We start from the raw sequence: 26,551 nt of genomic DNA, 5'->3' as shown, positions 1-26,551 counted from the left end.
TAAACTAATCATACTTTTTATATTTTTATCGTTAAGTTCACATTATTTTACATCTAAAACACGTCTTTACAATATATTTGGGTGAATATAAAAGGTCGTAAAAAAATTTTGAAATACAGGTGATGAATCCGCTAAATATCGTCTTAAGTCATTTCTATTAAACTAATCATACTTTTTATATTTTTAACGTTAAGTTCACATTATTTTACATCTAAAACACGTGTTTACAATACATTTGGGTGAATACAAAAAATAGAAAAAAAATTAGGGAAAAAATTGGGAAAAAAATGGTGATAATTCCGCTAAATATCGTTTACAGTCATTTGTATTGAACTAATCATACTTTTTATATTTTTATCGTTAAGTTCACATTATTTTACATCTAAAACACGTATTTACAATACATTTGGGTGAATACAAAAAATAGAAAAAAAATTTTGGAAAAAATTTGGTAAAAAATTGTGATAATTCCGCTAAGTATCGTTTAAAGTCATTTGTATTGAACTAATCATACTTTTTATATTTTTATCGTTAAGTTCACATTATTTTACATCTAAAACACGTATTTACAATACATTTGGGTGAATACAAAAAATAGATAAAAAATTTGGGAAAAAATTTGGTAAAAAATGGTGATAATTCCGCTAAATATCGTTTAAAGTCATTTGTATTGAACTAATCATACTTTTTATATTTTTATCGTTAAGTTCACATTATTTTACATCTAAAACAAGTATTTACAATACATTTGGGTGAATACAAAAAATAGAAAAAAAATTTGGTAAAAAATGGTGATAATTCCGCTAAATATCGTTTAAAGTCATTTGTATTGAACTAATCATACTTTTTATATTTTTATCGTTAAGTTCACATTATTTTACATCTAAAACACGTATTTACAATACATTTGGGTGAATACAAAAAATAGAAAAAAAATTTTGGAAAAAATTTGGTAAAAAATGGTGATAATTCCGCTAAATATCGTTTAAAGTCATTTGTATTGAACTAATCATACTTTTTATATTTTTATCGTTAAGTTCACATTATTTTACATCTAAAACACGTCTTTACAATACATTTGGGTGAATATAAAAGGTCGTAAAAAAACTTTGAAATACAGGTGATGAATCCGCTAAATATCGTCTTAAGTCATTTCTATTAAACTAATCATACTTTTTATATTTTTATCGTTAAGTTCACATTATTTTACATCTAAAACACGTATTTACAATACATTTGGGTGAATACAAAAAATAGAAAAAAAATTTTGGAAAAAATTTGGTAAAAAATGGTGATAATTCCGCTAAGTATCGTTTAAAGTCATTTGTATTGAACTAATCATACTTTTTATATTTTTATCGTTAAGTTCACATTATTTTACATCTAAAACACGTATTTACAATACATTTGGGTGAATACAAAAAATAGATAAAAAATTTGGGAAAAAATTTGGTAAAAAATGGTGATAATTCCGCTAAATATCGTTTAAAGTCATTTGTATTGAACTAATCATACTTTTTATATTTTTATCGTTAAGTTCACATTATTTTACATCTAAAACAAGTATTTACAATACATTTGGGTGAATACAAAAAAAAGAAAAAAAATTTGGGAAAAAATGGTGATAATTCCGCTAAATATCGTTTAAAGTCATTTGTATTGAACTAATCATACTTTTTATATTTTTATCGTTAAGTTCACATAATTTTACATCTAAAACACGTATTTACAATACATTTGGGTGAATACAAAAAATAGAAAAAAAATTTGGGAAAAAATTTGGTAAAAAATGGTGATAATTCCGCTAAATATCGTTTAAAGTCATTTGTATTGAACTAATCATACTTTTTATATTTTTATCGTTAAGTTCACATTATTTTACATCTAAAACACGTATTTACAATACATTTGGGTGAATATAAAAGGTCGTAAAAAAATTTTGAAATACAGGTGATGAATCCGCTAAATATCGTCTTAAGTCATTTCTATTAAACTAATCATACTTTTTATATTTTTAACGTTAAGTTCACATTATTTTACATCTAAAACACGTGTTTACAATACATTTGGGTGAATACAAAAAATAGAAAAAAAATTTGGGAAAAAATTGGGTAAAAAATGGTGATAATTCCGCTAAATATCGTTTAAAGTCATTTGTATTGAACTAATCATACTTTTTATATTTTTATCGTTAAGTTCACATTATTTTACATCTAAAACACGTATTTACAATACATTTGGCTGAATACAAAAAATAGATAAAAAATTTGGTAAAAAATGGTGATAATTCCGCTAAATATCGTTTAAAGTCATTTGTATTGAACTAATCATACTTTTTATATTTTTATCGTTATGTTCACACTATTTTACATCTAAAACACGTCTTTACAATACATTTGGATGAATATAAAAGGTCGTAAAAAAATTTTGAAATACAGGTGATGAATCCGCTAAATATCGTCTTTAGTCATTTCTATTAAACTAATCATACTTTTTATATTTTTAACGTTAAGTTCACATTATTTTACATCTAAAACACGTGTTTACAATACATTTGGGTGAATACAAAAAATAGAAAAAAAATTTGGTAAAAAATGGTGATAATTCCGCTAAATATCGTTTAAAGTCATTTGTATTGAACTAATCAAACTTTTTATATTTTTATCGTTAAGATCACATTATTTTACATCTAAAACACGTATTTACAATACATTTGGGTGAATACAAAAAATAGAAAAAAAATTTGGGAAAAATTTTGGTAAAAAATGGTGATAATTCCGCTAAATATCGTTTAAAGTCATTTGTATTGAACTAATCATACTTTTTATATTTTTATCGTTAAGTTCACATTATTTTACATCTAAAACACGTATTTACAATACATTTGGGTGAATACAAAAAATAGAAAAAAAATTTGGGAAAAAATTTGGTAAAAAATGGTGATAATTCCGCTAAATATCGTTTAAAGTCATTTTTATTGAACTAATCATACTTTTTATATTTTTATCGTTAAGTTCACATAATTTTACATCTAAAACACGTCTTTACAATACATTTGGATGAAAATAAAAGGTCGTAAAAAAATTTTGAAATACAGGTGATGAATCCGCTAAATATCGTCTTAAGTCATTTCTATTAAACTAATCATACTTTTTATATTTTTAACGTTAAGTTCACATTATTTTACATCTAAAACACGTGTTTACAATACATTTGGGTGAATACAAAAAATAGAAAAAAAATTTGGTAAAAAATGGTGATAATTCCGCTAAATATCGTTTAAAGTCATTTGTATTGAACTAATCAAACTTTTTATATTTTTATCGTTAAGATCACATTATTTTACATCTAAAACACGTATTTACAATACATTTGGGTGAATACAAAAAATAGAAAAAAAATTTGGGAAAAAATTTGGTAAAAAATGGTGATAATTCCGCTAAATATCGTTTAAAGTCATTTGTATTGAACTAATCATACTTTTTATATTTTTATCGTTAAGTTCACATTATTTTACATCTAAAACACGTATTTACAATACATTTGGGTGAATACAAAAAATAGAAAAAAAATTTTGGAAAAAATTTGGTAAAAAATGGTGATAATTCCGCTAAATATCGTTTAAAGTCATTTGTATTGAACTAATCATACTTTTTATATTTTTATCGTTAAGTTCACATTATTTTACATCTAAAACACGTCTTTACAATACATTTGGGTGAATATAAAAGGTCGTAAAAAAACTTTGAAATACAGGTGATGAATCCGCTAAATATCGTCTTAAGTCATTTCTATTAAACTAATCATACTTTTTATATTTTTATCGTTAAGTTCACATTATTTTACATCTAAAACACGTATTTACAATACATTTGGGTGAATACAAAAAATAGAAAAAAAATTTTGGAAAAAATTTGGTAAAAAATGGTGATAATTCCGCTAAGTATCGTTTAAAGTCATTTGTATTGAACTAATCATACTTTTTATATTTTTATCGTTAAGTTCACATTATTTTACATCTAAAACACGTATTTACAATACATTTGGGTGAATACAAAAAATAGATAAAAAATTTGGGAAAAAATTTGGTAAAAAATGGTGATAATTCCGCTAAATATCGTTTAAAGTCATTTGTATTGAACTAATCATACTTTTTATATTTTTATCGTTAAGTTCACATTATTTTACATCTAAAACAAGTATTTACAATACATTTGGGTGAATACAAAAAATAGAAAAAAAATTTGGGAAAAAATGGTGATAATTCCGCTAAATATCGTTTAAAGTCATTTGTATTGAACTAATCATACTTTTTATATTTTTATCGTTAAGTTCACATAATTTTACATCTAAAACACGTCTTTACAATACATTTGGGTGAATATAAATGGTCGTAAAAAAATTTTGAAATACAGGTTATGAATCCGCTAAATATCGTCTTAAGTCATTTCTATTAAACTAATCATACTTTTTATATTTTTAACGTTAAGTTCACATTATTTTACATCTAAAACACGTGTTTACAATACATTTGGGTGAATACAAAAAATAGAAAAAAAATTTGGTAAAAAATGGTGATAATTCCGCTAAATATCGTTTAAAGTCATTTGTATTGAACTAATCATACTTTTTATATTTTTATCGTTAAGTTCACATTATTTTACATCTAAAACACGTATTTACAATACATTTGGGTGAATACAAAAAATAGAGAAAAAATTTGGGAAAAAATTTGGTAAAAAATGGTGATAATTCCGCTAAATATCGTTTAAAGTCATTTGTATTGAACTAATCATACTTTTTATATTTTTATCGTTAAGTTCACATTATTTTACATCTAAAACACGTATTTACAATACATTTGGGTGAATACAAAAAATAGATAAAAAATTTGGTAAAAAATGGTGATAATTCCGCTAAATATCGTTTAAAGTCATTTGTATTGAACTAATCATACTTTTTATATTTTTATCGTTAAGTTCACACTATTTTACATCTAAAACACGTCTTTACAATACATTTGGATGAATATAAAAGGTCGTAAAAAAATTTTGAAATACAGGTGATGAATCCGCTAAATATCGTCTTTAGTCATTTCTATTAAACTAATCATACTTTTTATATTTTTAACGTTAAGTTCACATTATTTTACATCTAAAACACGTATTTACAATACATTTGGGTGAATACAAAAAATAGAAAAAAAATTTGGTAAAAAATGGTGATAATTCCGCTAAATATCGTTTAAAGTCATTTGTATTGAACTAATCAAACTTTTTATATTTTTATCGTTAAGATCACATTATTTTACATCTAAAACACGTATTTACAATACATTTGGGTGAATACAAAAAATAGAAAAAAAATTTGGGAAAAAATTTGGTAAAAAATGGTGATAATTCCGCTAAATATCGTTTAAAGTCATTTGTATTGAACTAATCATACTTTTTATATTTTTATCGTTAAGTTCACATTATTTTACATCTAAAACACGTATTTACAATACATTTGGGTGAATACAAAAAATAGATAAAAAATTTGGGAAAAAATGGTGATAATTCCGCTAAATATCGTTTAAAGTCATTTGTATTGAACTAATCATACTTTTTATATTTTTATCGTTAAGTTCACACTATTTTACATCTAAAACACGTCTTTACAATACATTTGGATGAATATAAAAGGTCGTAAAAAAATTTTGAAATACAGGTGATGAATCCGCTAAATATCGTCTTTAGTCATTTCTATTAAACTAATCATACTTTTTATATTTTTAACGTTAAGTTCACATTATTTTACATCTAAAACACGTATTTACAATACATTTGGGTGAATACAAAAAATAGAAAAAAAATTTGGTAAAAAATGGTGATAATTCCGCTAAATATCGTTTAAAGTCATTTGTATTGAACTAATCAAACTTTTTATATTTTTATCGTTAAGATCACATTATTTTACATCTAAAACACGTATTTACAATACATTTGGGTGAATACAAAAAATAGAAAAAAAATTTGGGAAAAAATTTGGTAAAAAATGGTGATAATTCCGCTAAATATCGTTTAAAGTCATTTGTATTGAACTAATCATACTTTTTATATTTTTATCGTTAAGTTCACATTATTTTACATCTAAAACACGTATTTACAATACATTTGGGTGAATACAAAAAATAGATAAAAAATTTGGGAAAAAATTTGGTAAAAAATGGTGATAATTCCGCTAAATATCGTTTAAAGTCATTTGTATTGAACTAATCATACTTTTTATATTTTTATCGTTAAGTTCACATTATTTTACATCTAAAACACGTATTTACAATACATTTGGGTGAATACAAAAAATAGATAAAAAATTTGGGAAAAAATGGTGATAATTCCGCTAAATATCGTTTAAAGTCATTTGTATTGAACTAATCATACTTTTTATATTTTTATCGTTAAGTTCACACTATTTTACATCTAAAACACGTCTTTACAATACATTTGGATGAATATAAAAGGTCGTAAAAAAATTTTGAAATACAGGTGATGAATCCGCTAAATATCGTCTTTAGTCATTTCTATTAAACTAATCATACTTTTTATATTTTTAACGTTAAGTTCACATTATTTTACATCTAAAACACGTATTTACAATACATTTGGGTGAATACAAAAAATAGAAAAAAAATTTGGTAAAAAATGGTGATAATTCCGCTAAATATCGTTTAAAGTCATTTGTATTGAACTAATCAAACTTTTTATATTTTTATCGTTAAGATCACATTATTTTACATCTAAAACACGTATTTACAATACATTTGGGTGAATACAAAAAATAGAAAAAAAATTTGGGAAAAAATTTGGTAAAAAATGGTGATAATTCCGCTAAATATCGTTTAAAGTCATTTGTATTGAACTAATCATACTTTTTATATTTTTATCGTTAAGTTCACATTATTTTACATCTAAAACACGTATTTACAATACATTTGGGTGAATACAAAAAATAGATAAAAAATTTGGGAAAAAATTTGGTAAAAAATGGTGATAATTCCGCTAAATATCGTTTAAAGTCATTTGTATTGAACTAATCATACCTTTTATATTTTTATCGTTAAGTTCACATTATTTTACATCTAAAACAAGTATTTACAATACATTTGGGTGAATACAAAAAATAGAAAAAAAATTTGGGAAAAAATGGTGACAATTCCGCTAAATATCGTTTAAAGTCATTTGTATTGAACTAATCATACTTTTTATATTTTTATCGTTAAGTTCACATAATTTTACATCTAAAACACGTCTTTACAATACATTTGGGTGAATATAAATGGTCGTAAAAAAATTTTGAAATACAGGTTATGAATCCGCTAAATATCGTCTTAAGTCATTTCTATTAAACTAATCATACTTTTTATATTTTTAACGTTAAGTTCACATTATTTTACATCTAAAACACGTGTTTACAATACATTTGGGTGAATACAAAAAATAGAAAAAAAATTTGGGAAAAAATTGGGTAAAAAATGGTGATAATTCCGCTAAATATCGTTTAAAGTCATTTGTATTGAACTAATCATACTTTTTATATTTTTATCGTTAAGTTCACATTATTTTACATCTAAAACACGTATTTACAATACATTTGGGTGAATACAAAAAATAGATAAAAAATTTGGTAAAAAATGGTGATAATTCCGCTAAATATCGTTTAAAGTCATTTGTATTGAACTAATCATACTTTTTATATTTTTATCGTTAAGTTCACACTATTTTACATCTAAAACACGTCTTTACAATACATTTGGATGAATATAAAAGGTCGTAAAAAAATTTTGAAATACAGGTGATGAATCCGCTAAATATCGTCTTTAGTCATTTCTATTAAACTAATCATACTTTTTATATTTTTAACGTTAAGTTCACATTATTTTACATCTAAAACACGTATTTACAATACATTTGGGTGAATACAAAAAATAGAAAAAAAATTTGGTAAAAAATGGTGATAATTCCGCTAAATATCGTTTAAAGTCATTTGTATTGAACTAATCAAACTTTTTATATTTTTATCGTTAAGATCACATTATTTTACATCTAAAACACGTATTTACAATACATTTGGGTGAATACAAAAAATAGAAAAAAAATTTGGGAAAAAATTTGGTAAAAAATGGTGATAATTCCGCTAAATATCGTTTAAAGTCATTTGTATTGAACTAATCATACTTTTTATATTTTTATCGTTAAGTTCACATTATTTTACATCTAAAACACGTATTTACAATACATTTGGGTGAATACAAAAAATAGAAAAAAAATTTGGGAAAAAATTTGGTAAAAAATGGTGATAATTCCGCTAAATATCGTTTAAAGTCATTTGTATTGAACTAATCATACTTTTTATATTTTTATCGTTAAGTTCACATTATTTTACATCTAAAACACGTCTTTACAATACATTTGGGTGAATATAAAAGGTCGTAAAAAAACTTTGAAATACAGGTGATGAATCCGCTAAATATCGTCTTAAGTCATTTCTATTAAACTAATCATACTTTTTATATTTTTATCGTTAAGTTCACATTATTTTACATCTAAAACACGTATTTACAATACATTTGGGTGAATACAAAAAATAGAAAAAAAATTTTGGAAAAAATTTGGTAAAAAATGGTGATAATTCCGCTAAGTATCGTTTAAAGTCATTTGTATTGAACTAATCATACTTTTTATATTTTTATCGTTAAGTTCACATTATTTTACATCTAAAACACGTATTTACAATACATTTGGGTGAATACAAAAAATAGATAAAAAATTTGGGAAAAAATTTGGTAAAAAATGGTGATAATTCCGCTAAATATCGTTTAAAGTCATTTGTATTGAACTAATCATACTTTTTATATTTTTATCGTTAAGTTCACATTATTTTACATCTAAAACAAGTATTTACAATACATTTGGGTGAATACAAAAAATAGAAAAAAAATTTGGGAAAAAATGGTGATAATTCCGCTAAATATCGTTTAAAGTCATTTGTATTGAACTAATCATACTTTTTATATTTTTATCGTTAAGTTCACATAATTTTACATCTAAAACACGTCTTTACAATACATTTGGGTGAATATAAATGGTCGTAAAAAAATTTTGAAATACAGGTTATGAATCCGCTAAATATCGTCTTAAGTCATTTCTATTAAACTAATCATACTTTTTATATTTTTAACGTTAAGTTCACATTATTTTACATCTAAAACACGTGTTTACAATACATTTGGGTGAATACAAAAAATAGAAAAAAAATTTGGGAAAAAATTGGGTAAAAAATGGTGATAATTCCGCTAAATATCGTTTAAAGTCATTTGTATTGAACTAATCATACTTTTTATATTTTTATCGTTAAGTTCACATTATTTTACATCTAAAACACGTATTTACAATACATTTGGGTGAATACAAAAAATAGATAAAAAATTTGGTAAAAAATGGTGATAATTCCGCTAAATATCGTTTAAAGTCATTTGTATTGAACTAATCATACTTTTTATATTTTTATCGTTAAGTTCACATTATTTTACATCTAAAACACGTCTTTACAATACATTTGGGTGAATATAAAAGGTCGTAAAAAAACTTTGAAATACAGGTGATGAATCCGCTAAATATCGTCTTAAGTCATTTCTATTAAACTAATCATACTTTTTATATTTTTATCGTTAAGTTCACATTATTTTACATCTAAAACACGTATTTACAATACATTTGGGTGAATACAAAAAATAGAAAAAAAATTTTGGAAAAAATTTGGTAAAAAATGGTGATAATTCCGCTAAGTATCGTTTAAAGTCATTTGTATTGAACTAATCATACTTTTTATATTTTTATCGTTAAGTTCACATTATTTTACATCTAAAACACGTATTTACAATACATTTGGGTGAATACAAAAAATAGATAAAAAATTTGGGAAAAAATTTGGTAAAAAATGGTGATAATTCCGCTAAATATCGTTTAAAGTCATTTGTATTGAACTAATCATACTTTTTATATTTTTATCGTTAAGTTCACATTATTTTACATCTAAAACAAGTATTTACAATACATTTGGGTGAATACAAAAAATAGAAAAAAAATTTGGGAAAAAATGGTGATAATTCCGCTAAATATCGTTTAAAGTCATTTGTATTGAACTAATCATACTTTTTATATTTTTATCGTTAAGTTCACATAATTTTACATCTAAAACACGTCTTTACAATACATTTGGGTGAATATAAATGGTCGTAAAAAAATTTTGAAATACAGGTTATGAATCCGCTAAATATCGTCTTAAGTCATTTCTATTAAACTAATCATACTTTTTATATTTTTAACGTTAAGTTCACATTATTTTACATCTAAAACACGTGTTTACAATACATTTGGGTGAATACAAAAAATAGAAAAAAAATTTGGGAAAAAATTGGGTAAAAAATGGTGATAATTCCGCTAAATATCGTTTAAAGTCATTTGTATTGAACTAATCATACTTTTTATATTTTTATCGTTAAGTTCACATTATTTTACATCTAAAACACGTATTTACAATACATTTGGGTGAATACAAAAAATAGATAAAAAATTTGGTAAAAAATGGTGATAATTCCGCTAAATATCGTTTAAAGTCATTTGTATTGAACTAATCATACTTTTTATATTTTTATCGTTAAGTTCACACTATTTTACATCTAAAACACGTCTTTACAATACATTTGGATGAATATAAAAGGTCGTAAAAAAATTTTGAAATACAGGTGATGAATCCGCTAAATATCGTCTTTAGTCATTTCTATTAAACTAATCATACTTTTTATATTTTTAACGTTAAGTTCACATTATTTTACATCTAAAACACGTATTTACAATACATTTGGGTGAATACAAAAAATAGAAAAAAAATTTGGTAAAAAATGGTGATAATTCCGCTAAATATCGTTTAAAGTCATTTGTATTGAACTAATCAAACTTTTTATATTTTTATCGTTAAGATCACATTATTTTACATCTAAAACACGTATTTACAATACATTTGGGTGAATACAAAAAATAGAAAAAAAATTTGGGAAAAAATTTGGTAAAAAATGGTGATAATTCCGCTAAATATCGTTTAAAGTCATTTGTATTGAACTAATCATACTTTTTATATTTTTATCGTTAAGTTCACATTATTTTACATCTAAAACACGTATTTACAATACATTTGGGTGAATACAAAAAATAGAAAAAAAATTTGGGAAAAAATGGTGATAATTCCGCTAAATATCGTTTAAAGTCATTTGTATTGAACTAATCATACTTTTTATATTTTTATCGTTAAGTTCACATAATTTTACATCTAAAACACGTCTTTACAATACATTTGGGTGAATATAAATGGTCGTAAAAAAATTTTGAAATACAGGTTATGAATCCGCTAAATATCGTCTTAAGTCATTTCTATTAAACTAATCATACTTTTTATATTTTTAACGTTAAGTTCACATTATTTTACATCTAAAACACGTGTTTACAATACATTTGGGTGAATACAAAAAATAGAAAAAAAATTTGGGAAAAAATTGGGTAAAAAATGGTGATAATTCCGCTAAATATCGTTTAAAGTCATTTGTATTGAACTAATCATACTTTTTATATTTTTATCGTTAAGTTCACATTATTTTACATCTAAAACACGTATTTACAATACATTTGGGTGAATACAAAAAATAGATAAAAAATTTGGTAAAAAATGGTGATAATTCCGCTAAATATCGTTTAAAGTCATTTGTATTGAACTAATCATACTTTTTATATTTTTATCGTTAAGTTCACACTATTTTACATCTAAAACACGTCTTTACAATACATTTGGATGAATATAAAAGGTCGTAAAAAAATTTTGAAATACAGGTGATGAATCCGCTAAATATCGTCTTTAGTCATTTCTATTAAACTAATCATACTTTTTATATTTTTAACGTTAAGTTCACATTATTTTACATCTAAAACACGTGTTTACAATACATTTGGGTGAATACAAAAAATAGAAAAAAAATTTGGTAAAAAATGGTGATAATTCCGCTAAATATCGTTTAAAGTCATTTGTATTGAACTAATCAAACTTTTTATATTTTTATCGTTAAGATCACATTATTTTACATCTAAAACACGTATTTACAATACATTTGGGTGAATACAAAAAATAGAAAAAAAATTTGGGAAAAAATTTGGTAAAAAATGGTGATAATTCCGCTAAATATCGTTTAAAGTCATTTGTATTGAACTAATCATACTTTTTATATTTTTATCGTTAAGTTCACATTATTTTACATCTAAAACACGTATTTACAATACATTTGGGTGAATACAAAAAATAGAAAAAAAATTTTGGAAAAAATTTGGTAAAAAATGGTGATAATTCCGCTAAATATCGTTTAAAGTCATTTGTATTGAACTAATCATACTTTTTATATTTTTATCGTTAAGTTCACATTATTTTACATCTAAAACACGTCTTTACAATACATTTGGGTGAATATAAAAGGTCGTAAAAAAACTTTGAAATACAGGTGATGAATCCGCTAAATATCGTCTTAAGTCATTTCTATTAAACTAATCATACTTTTTATATTTTTATCGTTAAGTTCACATTATTTTACATCTAAAACACGTATTTACAATACATTTGGGTGAATACAAAAAATAGAAAAAAAATTTTGGAAAAAATTTGGTAAAAAATGGTGATAATTCCGCTAAGTATCGTTTAAAGTCATTTGTATTGAACTAATCATACTTTTTATATTTTTATCGTTAAGTTCACATTATTTTACATCTAAAACACGTATTTATAATACATTTGGGTGAATACAAAAAATAGATAAAAAATTTGGGAAAAAATTTGGTAAAAAATGGTGATAATTCCGCTAAATATCGTTTAAAGTCATTTGTATTGAACTAATCATACTTTTTATATTTTTATCGTTAAGTTCACATTATTTTACATCTAAAACAAGTATTTACAATACATTTGGGTGAATACAAAAAATAGAAAAAAAATTTGGTAAAAAATGGTGATAATTCCGCTAAATATCGTTTAAAGTCATTTGTATTGAACTAATCATACTTTTTATATTTTTATCGTTAAGTTCACATTATTTTACATCTAAAACACGTCTTTACAATACATTTGGGTGAATATAAAAGGTCGTAAAAAAACTTTGAAATACAGGTGATGAATCCGCTAAATATCGTCTTAAGTCATTTCTATTAAACTAATCATACTTTTTATATTTTTATCGTTAAGTTCACATTATTTTACATCTAAAACACGTATTTACAATACATTTGGGTGAATACAAAAAATAGAAAAAAAATTTTGGAAAAAATTTGGTAAAAAATGGTGATAATTCCGCTAAGTATCGTTTAAAGTCATTTGTATTGAACTAATCATACTTTTTATATTTTTATCGTTAAGTTCACATTATTTTACATCTAAAACACGTATTTACAATACATTTGGGTGAATACAAAAAATAGATAAAAAATTTGGGAAAAAATTTGGTAAAAAATGGTGATAATTCCGCTAAATATCGTTTAAAGTCATTTGTATTGAACTAATCATACTTTTTATATTTTTATCGTTAAGTTCACATTATTTTACATCTAAAACAAGTATTTACAATACATTTGGGTGAATACAAAAAATAGAAAAAAAATTTGGGAAAAAATGGTGATAATTCCGCTAAATATCGTTTAAAGTCATTTGTATTGAACTAATCATACTTTTTATATTTTTATCGTTAAGTTCACATAATTTTACATCTAAAACACGTCTTTACAATACATTTGGGTGAATATAAATGGTCGTAAAAAAATTTTGAAATACAGGTTATGAATCCGCTAAATATCGTCTTAAGTCATTTCTATTAAACTAATCATACTTTTTATATTTTTAACGTTAAGTTCACATTATTTTACATCTAAAACACGTGTTTACAATACATTTGGGTGAATACAAAAAATAGAAAAAAAATTTGGTAAAAAATGGTGATAATTCCGCTAAATATCGTTTAAAGTCATTTGTATTGAACTAATCATACTTTTTATATTTTTATCGTTAAGTTCACATTATTTTACATCTAAAACACGTATTTACAATACATTTGGATGAATACAAAAAATAGAAAAAAAATTTGGGAAAAAATTTGGTAAAAAATGGTGATAATTCCGCTAAATATTCGTTTAAAGTCATTTGTATTGAACTAATCATACTTTTTATATTTTTAACGTTAAGTTCACATTATTTTACATCTAAAACACGTGTTTACAATACATTTGGGTGAATACAAAAAATAGAAAAAAAATTTGGGAAAAAATTGGGTAAAAAATGGTGATAATTCCGCTAAATATCGTTTAAAGTCATTTGTATTGAACTAATCAAACTTTTTATATTTTTATCGTTAAGATCACATTATTTTACATCTAAAACACGTATTTACAATACATTTGGGTGAATACAAAAAATAGAAAAAAAATTTGGGAAAAAATTTGGTAAAAAATGGTGATAATTCCGCTAAATATCGTTTAAAGTCATTTGTATTGAACTAATCATACTTTTTATATTTTTATCGTTAAGTTCACATAATTTTACATCTAAAACACGTCTTTACAATACATTTGGGTGAATATAAATGGTCGTAAAAAAATTTTGAAATACAGGTTATGAATCCGCTAAATATCGTCTTAAGTCATTTCTATTAAACTAATCATACTTTTTATATTTTTAACGTTAAGTTCACATTATTTTACATCTAAAACACGTGTTTACAATACATTTGGGTGAATACAAAAAATAGAAAAAAAATTTGGTAAAAAATGGTGATAATTCCGCTAAATATCGTTTAAAGTCATTTGTATTGAACTAATCATACTTTTTATATTTTTATCGTTAAGTTCACATTATTTTACATCTAAAACACGTATTTACAATACATTTGGATGAATACAAAAAATAGAAAAAAAATTTGGGAAAAAATTTGGTAAAAAATGGTGATAATTCCGCTAAATATTCGTTTAAAGTCATTTGTATTGAACTAATCATACTTTTTATATTTTTAACGTTAAGTTCACATTATTTTACATCTAAAACACGTGTTTACAATACATTTGGGTGAATACAAAAAATAGAAAAAAAATTTGGGAAAAAATTGGGTAAAAAATGGTGATAATTCCGCTAAATATCGTTTAAAGTCATTTGTATTGAACTAATCAAACTTTTTATATTTTTATCGTTAAGATCACATTATTTTACATCTAAAACACGTATTTACAATACATTTGGGTGAATACAAAAAATAGAAAAAAAATTTGGGAAAAAATTTGGTAAAAAATGGTGATAATTCCGCTAAATATCGTTTAAAGTCATTTGTATTGAACTAATCATACTTTTTATATTTTTATCGTTAAGTTCACATAATTTTACATCTAAAACACGTCTTTACAATACATTTGGATGAAAATAAAAGGTCGTAAAAAAATTTTGAAATACAGGTGATGAATCCGCTAAATATCGTCTTAAGTCATTTCTATTAAACTAATCATACTTTTTATATTTTTAACGTTAAGTTCACATTATTTTACATCTAAAACACGTGTTTACAATACATTTGGGTGAATACAAAAAATAGAAAAAAAATTTGGTAAAAAATGGTGATAATTCCGCTAAATATCGTTTAAAGTCATTTGTATTGAACTAATCAAACTTTTTATATTTTTATCGTTAAGATCACATTATTTTACATCTAAAACACGTATTTACAATACATTTGGGTGAATACAAAAAATAGAAAAAAAATTTGGGAAAAAATTTGGTAAAAAATGGTGATAATTCCGCTAAATATCGTTTAAAGTCATTTGTATTGAACTAATCATACTTTTTATATTTTTATCGTTAAGTTCACATTATTTTACATCTAAAACACGTCTTTACAATACATTTGGGTGAATATAAAAGGTCGTAAAAAAACTTTGAAATACAGGTGATGAATCCGCTAAATATCGTCTTAAGTCATTTCTATTAAACTAATCATACTTTTTATATTTTTATCGTTAAGTTCACATTATTTTACATCTAAAACACGTATTTACAATACATTTGGGTGAATACAAAAAATAGAAAAAAAATTTTGGAAAAAATTTGGTAAAAAATGGTGATAATTCCGCTAAGTATCGTTTAAAGTCATTTGTATTGAACTAATCATACTTTTTATATTTTTATCGTTAAGTTCACATTATTTTACATCTAAAACACGTATTTACAATACATTTGGGTGAATACAAAAAATAGATAAAAAATTTGGGAAAAAATTTGGTAAAAAATGGTGATAATTCCGCTAAATATCGTTTAAAGTCATTTGTATTGAACTAATCAAACTTTTTATATTTTTATCGTTAAGTTCACATTATTTTACATCTAAAACAAGTATTTACAATACATTTGGGTGAATACAAAAAATAGAAAAAAAATTTGGGAAAAAATTTGGTAAAAAATGGTGATAATTCCGCTAAATATCGTTTAAAGTCATTTGTATTGAACTAATCATACTTTTTATATTTTTATCGTTAAGTTCACATAATTTTACATCTAAAACACGTCTTTACAATACATTTGGATGAAAATAAAAGGTCGTAAAAAAATTTTGAAATACAGGTGATGAATCCGCTAAATATCGTCTTAAGTCATTTCTATTAAACTAATCATACTTTTTATATTTTTAACGTTAAGTTCACATTATTTTACATCTAAAACACGTGTTTACAATACATTTGGGTGAATACAAAAAATAGAAAAAAAATTTGGTAAAAAATGGTGATAATTCCGCTAAATATCGTTTAAAGTCATTTGTATTGAACTAATCAAACTTTTTATATTTTTATCGTTAAGATCACATTATTTTACATCTAAAACACGTATTTACAATACATTTGGGTGAATACAAAAAATAGAAAAAAAATTTGGGAAAAAATTTGGTAAAAAATGGTGATAATTCCGCTAAATATCGTTTAAAGTCATTTGTATTGAACTAATCATACTTTTTATATTTTTATCGTTAAGTTCACATTATTTTACATCTAAAACACGTCTTTACAATACATTTGGGTGAATATAAAAGGTCGTAAAAAAACTTTGAAATACAGGTGATGAATCCGCTAAATATCGTCTTAAGTCATTTCTATTAAACTAATCATACTTTTTATATTTTTATCGTTAAGTTCACATTATTTTACATCTAAAACACGTATTTACAATACATTTGGGTGAATACAAAAAATAGAAAAAAAATTTTGGAAAAAATTTGGTAAAAAATGGTGATAATTCCGCTAAGTATCGTTTAAAGTCATTTGTATTGAACTAATCATACTTTTTATATTTTTATCGTTAAGTTCACATTATTTTACATCTAAAACACGTATTTACAATACATTTGGGTGAATACAAAAAATAGATAAAAAATTTGGGAAAAAATTTGGTAAAAAATGGTGATAATTCCGCTAAATATCGTTTAAAGTCATTTGTATTGAACTAATCATACTTTTTATATTTTTATCGTTAAGTTCACATTATTTTACATCTAAAACAAGTATTTACAATACATTTGGGTGAATACAAAAAATAGAAAAAAAATTTGGGAAAAAATGGTGATAATTCCGCTAAATATCGTTTAAAGTCATTTGTATTGAACTAATCATACTTTTTATATTTTTATCGTTAAGTTCACATAATTTTACATCTAAAACACGTCTTTACAATACATTTGGGTGAATATAAATGGTCGTAAAAAAATTTTGAAATACAGGTTATGAATCCGCTAAATATCGTCTTAAGTCATTTCTATTAAACTAATCATACTTTTTATATTTTTAACGTTAAGTTCACATTATTTTACATCTAAAACACGTGTTTACAATACATTTGGGTGAATACAAAAAATAGAAAAAAAATTTGGGAAAAAATTGGGTAAAAAATGGTGATAATTCCGCTAAATATCGTTTAAAGTCATTTGTATTGAACTAATCATACTTTTTATATTTTTATCGTTAAGTTCACATTATTTTACATCTAAAACACGTATTTACAATACATTTGGGTGAATACAAAAAATAGATAAAAAATTTGGTAAAAAATGGTGATAATTCCGCTAAATATCGTTTAAAGTCATTTGTATTGAACTAATCATACTTTTTATATTTTTATCGTTAAGTTCACACTATTTTACATCTAAAACACGTCTTTACAATACATTTGGATGAATATAAAAGGTCGTAAAAAAATTTTGAAATACAGGTGATGAATCCGCTAAATATCGTCTTTAGTCATTTCTATTAAACTAATCATACTTTTTATATTTTTAACGTTAAGTTCACATTATTTTACATCTAAAACACGTGTTTACAATACATTTGGGTGAATACAAAAAATAGAAAAAAAATTTGGTAAAAAATGGTGATAATTCCGCTAAATATCGTTTAAAGTCATTTGTATTGAACTAATCATACTTTTTATATTTTTATCGTTAAGTTCACACTATTTTACATCTAAAACAAGTATTTACAATACATTTGGGTGAATACAAAAAATAGAAAAAAAATTTGGGAAAAAATGGTGATAATTCCGCTAAATATCGTTTAAAGTCATTTGTATTGAACTAATCATACTTTTTATATTTTTATCGTTAAGTTCACATAATTTTACATCTAAAACACGTCTTTACAATACATTTGGGTGAATATAAATGGTCGTAAAAAAATTTTGAAATACAGGTTATGAATCCGCTAAATATCGTCTTAAGTCATTTCTATTAAACTAATCATACTTTTTATATTTTTAACGTTAAGTTCACATTATTTTACATCTAAAACACGTGTTTACAATACATTTGGGTGAATACAAAAAATAGAAAAAAAATTTGGGAAAAAATTGGGTAAAAAATGGTGATAATTCCGCTAAATATCGTTTAAAGTCATTTGTATTGAACTAATCATACTTTTTATATTTTTATCGTTAAGTTCACATTATTTTACATCTAAAACACGTATTTACAATACATTTGGGTGAATACAAAAAATAGATAAAAAATTTGGTAAAAAATGGTGATAATTCCGCTAAATATCGTTTAAAGTCATTTGTATTGAACTAATCATACTTTTTATATTTTTATCGTTAAGTTCACACTATTTTACATCTAAAACACGTCTTTACAATACATTTGGATGAATATAAAAGGTCGTAAAAAAATTTTGAAATACAGGTGATGAATCCGCTAAATATCGTCTTTAGTCATTTCTATTAAACTAATCATACTTTTTATATTTTTAACGTTAAGTTCACATTATTTTACATCTAAAACACGTGTTTACAATACATTTGGGTGAATACAAAAAATAGAAAAAAAATTTGGTAAAAAATGGTGATAATTCCGCTAAATATCGTTTAAAGTCATTTGTATTGAACTAATCAAACTTTTTATATTTTTATCGTTAAGATCACATTATTTTACATCTAAAACACGTATTTACAATACATTTGGGTGAATACAAAAAATAGAAAAAAAATTTGGGAAAAAATTTGGTAAAAAATGGTGATAATTCCGCTAAATATCGTTTAAAGTCATTTGTATTGAACTAATCATACTTTTTATATTTTTATCGTTAAGTTCACATTATTTTACATCTAAAACACGTATTTACAATACATTTGGGTGAATACAAAAAATAGAAAAAAAATTTGGGAAAAAATTTGGTAAAAAATGGTGATAATTCCGCTAAATATCGTTTAAAGTCATTTGTATTGAACTAATCATACTTTTTATATTTTTATCGTTAAGTTCAAATAATTTTACATCTAAAACACGTCTTTACAATACATTTGGATGAAAATAAAAGGTCGTAAAAAAATTTTGAAATACAGGTGATGAATCCGCTAAATATCGTCTTAAGTCATTTCTATTAAACTAATCATACTTTTTATATTTTTAACGTTAAGTTCACATTATTTTACATCTAAAACACGTGTTTACAATACATTTGGGTGAATACAAAAAATAGAAAAAAAATTTGGTAAAAAATGGTGATAATTCCGCTAAATATCGTTTAAAGTCATTTGTATTGAACTAATCAAACTTTTTATATTTTTATCGTTAAGATCACATTATTTTACATCTAAAACACGTATTTACAATACATTTGGGTGAATACAAAAAATAGAAAAAAAATTTGGGAAAAAATTTGGTAAAAAATGGTGATAATTCCGCTAAATATCGTTTAAAGTCATTTGTATTGAACTAATCATACTTTTTATATTTTTATCGTTAAGTTCACATTATTTTACATCTAAAACACGTATTTACAATACATTTGGGTGAATACAAAAAATAGAAAAAAAATTTTGGAAAAAATTTGGTAAAAAATGGTGATAATTCCGCTAAATATCGTTTAAAGTCATTTGTATTGAACTAATCATACTTTTTATATTTTTATCGTTAAGTTCACATTATTTTACATCTAAAACACGTCTTTACAATACATTTGGGTGAATATAAAAGGTCGTAAAAAAACTTTGAAATACAGGTGATGAATCCGCTAAATATCGTCTTAAGTCATTTCTATTAAACTAATCATACTTTTTATATTTTTATCGTTAAGTTCACATTATTTTACATCTAAAACACGTATTTACAATACATTTGGGTGAATACAAAAAATAGAAAAAAAATTTTGGAAAAAATTTGGTAAAAAATGGTGATAATTCCGCTAAGTATCGTTTAAAGTCATTTGTATTGAACTAATCATACTTTTTATATTTTTATCGTTAAGTTCACATTATTTTACATCTAAAACACGTATTTACAATACATTTGGGTGAATACAAAAAATAGATAAAAAATTTGGGAAAAAATTTGGTAAAAAATGGTGATAATTCCGCTAAATATCGTTTAAAGTCATTTGTATTGAACTAATCATACTTTTTATATTTTTATCGTTAAGTTCACATTATTTTACATCTAAAACAAGTATTTACAATACATTTGGGTGAATACAAAAAATAGAAAAAAAATTTGGGAAAAAATGGTGATAATTCCGCTAAATATCGTTTAAAGTCATTTGTATTGAACTAATCATACTTTTTATATTTTTATCGTTAAGTTCACATAATTTTACATCTAAAACACGTCTTTACAATACATTTGGGTGAATATAAATGGTCGTAAAAAAATTTTGAAATACAGGTTATGAATCCGCTAAATATCGTCTTAAGTCATTTCTATTAAACTAATCATACTTTTTATATTTTTAACGTTAAGTTCACATTATTTTACATCTAAAACACGTGTTTACAATACATTTGGGTGAATACAAAAAATAGAAAAAAAATTTGGTAAAAAATGGTGATAATTCCGCTAAATATCGTTTAAAGTCATTTGTATTGAACTAATCATACTTTTTATATTTTTATCGTTAAGTTCACATTATTTTACATCTAAAACACGTATTTACAATACATTTGGGTGAATACAAAAAATAGAAAAAAAATTTGGGAAAAAATTTGGTAAAAAATGGTGATAATTCCGCTAAATATCGTTTAAAGTCATTTGTATTGAACTAATCATACTTTTTATATTTTTATCGTTAAGTTCAAATAATTTTACATCTAAAACACGTCTTTACAATACATTTGGATGAAAATAAAAGGTCGTAAAAAAATTTTGAAATACAGGTGATGAATCCGCTAAATATCGTCTTAAGTCATTTCTATTAAACTAATCATACTTTTTATATTTTTAACGTTAAGTTCACATTATTTTACATCTAAAACACGTGTTTACAATACATTTGGGTGAATACAAAAAATAGAAAAAAAATTTGGTAAAAAATGGTGATAATTCCGCTAAATATCGTTTAAAGTCATTTGTATTGAACTAATCAAACTTTTTATATTTTTATCGTTAAGATCACATTATTTTACATCTAAAACACGTATTTACAATACATTTGGGTGAATACAAAAAATAGAAAAAAAATTTGGGAAAAAATTTGGTAAAAAATGGTGATAATTCCGCTAAATATCGTTTAAAGTCATTTGTATTGAACTAATCATACTTTTTATATTTTTATCGTTAAGTTCACATTATTTTACATCTAAAACACGTATTTACAATACATTTGGGTGAATACAAAAAATAGAAAAAAAATTTTGGAAAAAATTTGGTAAAAAATGGTGATAATTCCGCTAAATATCGTTTAAAGTCATTTGTATTGAACTAATCATACTTTTTATATTTTTATCGTTAAGTTCACATTATTTTACATCTAAAACACGTCTTTACAATACATTTGGGTGAATATAAAAGGTCGTAAAAAAACTTTGAAATACAGGTGATGAATCCGCTAAATATCGTCTTAAGTCATTTCTATTAAACTAATCATACTTTTTATATTTTTATCGTTAAGTTCACATTATTTTACATCTAAAACACGTATTTACAATACATTTGGGTGAATACAAAAAATAGAAAAAAAATTTTGGAAAAAATTTGGTAAAAAATGGTGATAATTCCGCTAAGTATCGTTTAAAGTCATTTGTATTGAACTAATCATACTTTTTATATTTTTATCGTTAAGTTCACATTATTTTACATCTAAAACACGTATTTACAATACATTTGGGTGAATACAAAAAATAGATAAAAAATTTGGGAAAAAATTTGGTAAAAAATGGTGATAATTCCGCTAAATATCGTTTAAAGTCATTTGTATTGAACTAATCATACTTTTTATATTTTTATCGTTAAGTTCACATTATTTTACATCTAAAACAAGTATTTACAATACATTTGGGTGAATACAAAAAATAGAAAAAAAATTTGGGAAAAAATGGTGATAATTCCGCTAAATATCGTTTAAAGTCATTTGTATTGAACTAATCATACTTTTTATATTTTTATCGTTAAGTTCACATAATTTTACATCTAAAACACGTCTTTACAATACATTTGGGTGAATATAAATGGTCGTAAAAAAATTTTGAAATACAGGTTATGAATCCGCTAAATATCGTCTTAAGTCATTTCTATTAAACTAATCATACTTTTTATATTTTTAACGTTAAGTTCACATTATTTTACATCTAAAACACGTGTTTACAATACATTTGGGTGAATACAAAAAATAGAAAAAAAATTTGGTAAAAAATGGTGATAATTCCGCTAAATATCGTTTAAAGTCATTTGTATTGAACTAATCATACTTTTTATATTTTTATCGTTAAGTTCACATTATTTTACATCTAAAACACGTATTTACAATACATTTGGGTGAATACAAAAAATAGAAAAAAAATTTGGGAAAAAATTTGGTAAAAAATGGTGATAATTCCGCTAAATATCGTTTAAAGTCATTTGTATTGAACTAATCATACTTTTTATATTTTTATCGTTAAGATCACATTATTTTACATCTAAAACACGTATTTACAATACATTTGGATGAATACAAAAAATAGAAAAAAAATTTGGGAAAAAATTTGGTAAAAAATGGTGATAATTCCGCTAAATATTCGTTTAAAGTCATTTGTATTGAACTAATCATACTTTTTATATTTTTATCGTTAAGTTCACATTATTTTACATCTAAAACACGTATTTACAATACATTTGGGTGAATACAAAAAATAGAAAAAAAATTTTGGAAAAAATTTGGTAAAAAATGGTGATAATTCCGCTAAATATCGTTTAAAGTCATTTGTATTGAACTAATCATACTTTTTATATTTTTATCGTTAAGTTCACATTATTTTACATCTAAAACACGTCTTTACAATACATTTTGGTGAATATAAAAGGTTGTAAAAAAATTTTGAAATACAGGTGATGAATCCGCTAAATATCGTCTTAAGTCATTTCTATTAAACTAATCATACTTTTTATATTTTTAACGTTAAGTTCACATTATTTTACATCTAAAACACGTGTTTACAATACATTTGGGTGAATACAAAAAATAGAAAAAAAATTTGGTAAAAAATGGTGATAATTCCGCTAAATATCGTTTAAAGTCATTTGTATTGAACTAATCATACTTTTTATATTTTTATCGTTAAGTTCACATTATTTTACATCTAAAACACGTATTTACAATACATTTGGGTGAATACAAAAAATAGAAAAAAAATTTTGGAAAAAATTTGGTAAAAAATGGTGATAATTCCGCTAAATATCGTTTAAAGTCATTTGTATTGAACTAATCATACTTTTTATATTTTTATCGTTAAGTTCACATTATTTTACATCTAAAACACGTATTTACAATACATTTGGGTGAATACAAAAAATAGAAAAAAAATTTGGGAAAAAATTTGGTAAAAAATGGTGAAAATTCCGCTAAATATCGTTTAAAGTCATTTGTATTGAACTAATCATACTTTTTATATTTTTATCGTTAAGTTCACATAATTTTTCATCTAAAACACGTCTTTACAATACATTTGGATGAATATAAAAGGTCGTAAAAAAATTTTGAAATACAGGTGATGAATCCGCTAAATATCGTCTTAAGTCATTTCTATTAAACTAATCATACTTTTTATATTTTTAACGTTAAGTTCACATTATTTTACATCTAAAACACGTGTTTACAATACATTTGGGTGAATACAAAAAATAGAAAAAAAATTTGGTAAAAAATGGTGATAATTCCGCTAAATATCGTTTAAAGTCATTTGTATTGAACTAATCAAACTTTTTATATTTTTATCGTTAAGATCACATTATTTTACATCTAAAACACGTATTTACAATACATTTGGGTGAATACAAAAAATAGAAAAAAAATTTGGGAAAAAATTTGGTAAAAAATGGTGATAATTCCGCTAAATATCGTTTAAAGTCATTTGTATTGAACTAATCATACTTTTTATATTTTTATCGTTAAGTTCACATTATTTTACATCTAAAACACGTATTTACAATACATTTGGGTGAATACAAAAAATAGAAAAAAAATTTTGGAAAAAATTTGGTAAAAAATGGTGATAATTCCGCTAAATATCGTTTAAAGTCATTTGTATTGAACTAATCATACTTTTTATATTTTTATCGTTAAGTTCACATAATTTACATCTAAAACACGTCTTTACAATACATTTGGATGAATATAAAAGGTCGTAAAAAAATTTTGAAATACAGGTGATGAATCCGCTAAATATCGTCTTTAGTCATTTCTATTAAACTAATCATACTTTTTATATTTTTAACGTTAAGTTCACATTATTTTACATCTAAAACACGTGTTTACAATACATTTGGGTGAATACAAAAAATAGAAAAAAAATTTGGTAAAAAATGGTGATAATTCCGCTAAATATCGTTTAAAGTCATTTGTATTGAACTAATCAAACTTTTTATATTTTTATCGTTAAGATCACATTATTTTACATCTAAAACACGTATTTACAATACATTTGGGTGAATACAAAAAATAGAAAAAAAATTTGGGAAAAAATTTGGTAAAAAATGGTGATAATTCCGCTAAATATCGTTTAAAGTCATTTGTATTGAACTAATCATACTTTTTATATTTTTATCGTTAAGTTCACATTATTTTACATCTAAAACACGTATTTACAATACATTTGGGTGAATACAAAAAATAGAAAAAAAATTTTGGAAAAAATTTGGTAAAAAATGGTGATAATTCCGCTAAATATCGTTTAAAGTCATTTGTATTGAACTAATCATACTTTTTATATTTTTATCGTTAAGTTCACATAATTTTACATCTAAAACACGTCTTTACAATACATTTGGGTGAATATAAAAGGTCGTAAAAAAATTTTGAAATACAGGTGATGAATCCGCTAAATATCGTCTTAAGTCATTTCTATTAAACTAATCATACTTTTTATATTTTTAACGTTAAGTTCACATTATTTTACATCTAAAACACGTGTTTACAATACATTTGGGTGAATACAAAAAATAGAAAAAAAATTTGGTAAAAAATGGTGATAATTCCGCTAAATATCGTTTAAAGTCATTTGTATTGAACTAATCAAACTTTTTATATTTTTATCGTTAAGATCACATTATTTTACATCTAAAACACGTATTTACAATACATTTGGGTGAATACAAAAAATAGAAAAAAAATTTGGGAAAAAATTTGGTAAAAAATGGTGATAATTCCGCTAAATATCGTTTAAAGTCATTTGTATTGAACTAATCATACTTTTTATATTTTTATCGTTAAGTTCACATTATTTTACATCTAAAACACGTATTTACAATACATTTGGGTGAATATAAAAGGTCGTAAAAAAACTTTGAAATACAGGTGATGAATCCGCTAAATATCGTCTTAAGTCATTTCTATTAAACTAATCATACTTTTTATATTTTTATCGTTAAGTTCACATTATTTTACATCTAAAACACGTATTTACAATACATTTGGGTGAATACAAAAAATAGAAAAAAAATTTTGGAAAA

Source organism: Diuraphis noxia, unplaced genomic scaffold (genome assembly GCF_037042655.1).
Source record: "Diuraphis noxia isolate RWA-SAM2 unplaced genomic scaffold, SU_Dnox_SAM2 contig0003, whole genome shotgun sequence".
NCBI lineage: Eukaryota > Metazoa > Arthropoda > Insecta > Hemiptera > Aphididae > Diuraphis > Diuraphis noxia.
The sequence above is the reverse complement of the archived record's forward strand: the minus strand, read 5'-3'. Positions refer to the sequence as shown.